This window comes from Ranitomeya variabilis, chromosome 2, assembly GCF_051348905.1.
Source record: "Ranitomeya variabilis isolate aRanVar5 chromosome 2, aRanVar5.hap1, whole genome shotgun sequence".
Classification (NCBI taxonomy): domain Eukaryota; kingdom Metazoa; phylum Chordata; class Amphibia; order Anura; family Dendrobatidae; genus Ranitomeya; species Ranitomeya variabilis.
This window is the reverse complement of record NC_135233.1, coordinates 511,419,526-511,423,890: the sequence shown is the minus strand read 5'-3', so window position 1 is coordinate 511,423,890 and position 4,365 is coordinate 511,419,526. Positions and strand designations below refer to the sequence as shown.

Here is a 4,365-nt window from a genome sequence, read left to right as displayed (position 1 = left end):
CGCGTCATGCCATGGAAGGTGCGAAGGATTTCGCAACCTCCGTTGGCATAGTGACGCGACCTCACATCGTCAGCCGAAGGGGACACTGCATCACATGCGCACTGTTGTTCCAGCACAGGTAGGAAAGTATATGAGATTAGAAATAACAACAGGACTATACCGCAATAAAAAGCTTGGAAATGTGATCACTAAAAGAAACTAATGTGTGATGAATTTCTATCCAATATGTGGAAAATACTATATATATATATATATGTGATACATGAAAGTGATGAGGAAATGCATATATATTAGTGTATAAACAATTAATTAGGTGAAAAAATATATTGAAAAAATAATAAAGGAAAATATGATAATCACAAAACAAAAAAATAATAAAACTGATAAGAAAATCAATAAAAAAATTATATAATATAACAAATAAAAATAATGTATGAATAATAATATATAATAAATAATGAATAAAAATAAAAAACAAAAAATAATAAAATAATAATGAATAATAGAAAAATAAAAATAAAAAATAAATAAAGAAATAATCAATTAATAAATAATGTATACAAAAAAATATATACCTGAATGTGACTATTAAGTGAATTAGATATACACTATATATAAAAAAATGAATTGTGATAAAAAGAAGTATGAAAAATAATAATTTGTTCTTTCTTTCTTTGCAGAGTCCCGATTATCAGTTATCCGAAAAAGAGCCAACGTAGAACAGCATGGGTCCACCCAAGAATCCGGAGAGACCAAAAGTCCAACACAATGTGCGGAAATATTTCCTCTTCATCCTATCTAAATGAAGACACTGCTATTCATCCAGAAGGGAATCAGCCCGTATAAAGGTAAGAATTCGCCCAATATTCATCATAACATAGCTGAAGAATGAAGATAAAAGGGATTACTAAAAAATACATACATAATGTAAAACAATATATGGATAAAAACACAAGATAATTAAAAATCGGCATAAAAACAGGAATTTAAAAACTAATCAAAGAAAAGAGACGAAGCTATTATTTTCATTAAGACCTGAAGGTTGAATGGTATTAAGGGTCCATATCCATTTGGTTTCACGTTGAGCGAGTCTACGAGTCACTTTGCCACCTCTAATATCTGAAAAAATCCCATCTATCCCACGTACTTTAAAAAGAGTTGGGTCACAATTATGGTGCATTTTAAAATGTCTGGGAATATTTTTAAGAACATTCAAATTCTCCTCACTCCGAGCATCAAAAATTCCTAAGACATGTTCTCGTACCCGAACTTTTAGTTGCCTCGTAGTCATGCCAATGTAGATCTTTTGACATGGGCATGTTGCAAAATAGATCACAGCCTTAGTGGTACAAGTAATATGTTGTTTTATCTGAAAAGTTTTTGTACCATCGGCATTAGAAAAAAAATTGCTATGTTCAATATTCGGGCAAGCAACACACTTTCCGCAGGGACGACAACCTGGATTGGAACTGGAAAAATTATCCAAAAATGTAAGTCTAGGTGTTGTTTTGTAATGACTTCTAACCAAAACATCCTTTAAATTTTTAGCACGGCGAAAAGTCATCTGTGGTTTATCCGGTAAATATTTGGTTAAAATGGGGTCGGCTTGGAGGAGAGGCCAAAATTTTGTGAGACATTGTCTCATAGATTCTGCCTGTGTATTAAATCTCGATATAAATCTGACCACATTGTTGTTGTTCCGATTTGTAGTAGAGTATAAAAGTTCATTGCGAGAGCAATGTTTGGCTCTGTGGTAAGCTTTTTTAATTATCCGACGGCTGTATCCTCTATCAATAAATCTTAATTTGAGTTCATCAGCCTGTTTCTCAAAATCTTCGTCTGAGGAGCATATCCTACGTAACCGAAGGAATTGTCCAGTTGGAACCGCTTTAACAACTGGAACTGGATGTGCAGAATTATAGTGTAGAAGGGAGTTCACAGACGTGGCCTTACGGAAAATGTCCGTTTGTAAAGTATTAGATATATCACGTTTGATATGGACATCTAGGAAATCAATTGAAGTCTGATGTACCGCATACGTGAGGTGGATATTAAGGTGATTATCATTGATGGTGGAAAAAAATACTTTAAGTGATTCCAAGTCACCCTGCCAGATCAGAAAAATGTCATCGATGTAGCACGTCCAAAAGAGGACGCGCTCCACCGATGACAGTCGATCCGACAGGAAGAGGTCCCTCTCCCACAACCCCAGGAACAGGTTAGCATACGAGGGCGCATAAGACGCCCCCATAGCTGTGCCCCGGAGCTGCAGGTAGAAGGACCCCTTAAAAGTGAAAAAATTGTGAGATAATGCAAATTCAAGAAGTTGTAAAATAAAAGAAGACATCACTGTAGAATTATCAGAGGCTTTCAAAAAATATTCAGTAGCTTTAATGCCATCACTGTGACTAATACTAGTGTATAAGGATTCTACGTCACACGTGACGAGTAGACAATCATCGTCAACGTGTAAACCATCAATTTTTCTCAGAAAATCAGTTGTATCTTTGGTATGAGATGGAAGAGATTCAACTAGTGGTTGCAATTTGGCGTCAATGAATCTATTAACGTTTTCCAGGTAATTATCTGAGCCGGAGACAATAGGTCTACCTGGCGGAATCTCCTTATTTTTGTGTATCTTCGGTAGAAGATAAAACGTTGGAATAACTGGTTCAATGACTTGTAAGGCCAGAAATAGTTCTTTTGATATGACGCCATTATTTTTAGCTAGTACTAGTAAATCCTGAAGTTGTTTACAAAATGTTATCGCTGGATTGTATGTCAATTTTTTGTAACAGTTATTATCTCTGAGTTGGCGAAATACTTCCTGTTCATATAAATTTGTGGGCCATATAACAATATTTCCCCCTTTATCTGAAGGTTTTATAACTACGTTATCTAATTTTTGAAGTTTGGTAAGGGATGCACGTTCACTTAGAGACAAATTATCACGTATGATATTCTTAGGTATTTTCTCAAACTCTTTAGATACTAGTTGGACGAAAAGGTCAATATTAGGGCATAATGAGAAAGACGGGAATTTTTTAGATTTTGGACGTATGGAGGAAGGAATCTTACCACACTCCGGGGTATCTTGTTCCATAGCTAATTCCTCTAAATTTCTCAGTGCTTCCTGTTCTGTTTCTGTTGGAAACATATCATAAAGAGTCGGATCGTGAAAGTGTTTTTTGAACATAAGGGTGCGTGCAAAGATGTGCAAGTCTTTTACGGCAGTGAATGTATCAAAGCTAGCTTGTGGAGAAAAAGACAAACCTTTAAGTAAGACAGACTGATCAGTGGGAGAGAGATCATGCGTACTGAGGTTAATTACCTTCATATCGCGTTGATGTCTCTCAGGGGAAATCTCCAAATTACGTTTATATGGGAAATGTCTCTGGTCTCGAGTAGATCTATTTCTATTGCCAAAACGAGTTCTCATAGTGGAGGGTTGATGGTCGGAAGTATCACTCATAGATGACACTGATGAGGCAGATGGTGTGCGGGATGTCTGTCTAGCCAATTGGTGGTATTGTGTCGCTTTTCTCCAGCGATAAACAGTCTTCTGTTGAAAATCTTTAAGATCACGGTTATATTTACTAATCTGGTTTTCTTGTATCCCTTTGACTAGTGTTTCAATATATTTTTCAATTTGTGTATTGGCAGTCTGAAACATATCTGCTGATGTTTCGATTTTCAATTGATTGAACATAGAATCCAACTGTTTGTCCAAATCTACCAAAGTTTTGTTATTTAAATCAATTAATAGCTCCATGAACCTCTTAGATGCATCATTACATACTTCTTCCCAAGTTTTAATAAAATCTTCGTTATCTATTGGAAAGGATGGTATTACTTTAATACGCAAGCCCCTTGGAATTAACTGTCTTGTGATATAATTTTCCAGGAAAGTTTTATTCCACCATAACCTTGTCCTTTTGGACAAGATTTGTTTGATATTTTGAATAAGATCGTCACTTTTCTGATTAGTATTAAATAAAATATTAGATCCATTATTGAAAACCTGATTTATTTTCCCCAGCCAGTTTTGTTCACTAGCCTTAAGGTCCATGTCCTTTGCAAGGAAACCTGTGCGGAACACAGCAATATGAGAGATAAAACAAATTGCAAAGAAATTGATAACCTATGTAAAAAATATATCAATAAATAATTTTATAAAATTCTTACTAAAATATTATCAATAAATATGGACCAATATATAGATACGTGGATAGTCGTGAAAAAGACACAAAGAAAAACAGCAAGAGAAAACGACCATAAATCCACTAAAATCAATTTTATTATTAATATATAATTACAGGGTTTATGAATAATAATAAAGAGGAAAGTACAGGTTTCAAAATTTTA

At 34.6% G+C, this 4,365-nt stretch overlaps 1 long non-coding RNA gene across 1 annotated transcript; it reads right to left on the bottom strand.

Moving 5' to 3' along the window:
* Positions 1 to 622: 622 nt before the first annotated feature.
* On the bottom strand, positions 623 to 3,598 carry LOC143809679 (uncharacterized). The gene is made up of 3 exons (XR_013222390.1): positions 3,332 to 3,598; positions 3,079 to 3,144; positions 623 to 881 (listed from the first exon to the last, which is right to left on the bottom strand). It is a non-coding gene; the product is annotated as an uncharacterized LOC143809679 (long non-coding RNA).
* Between the last annotated feature and the right edge of the window lie 767 nt (positions 3,599 to 4,365).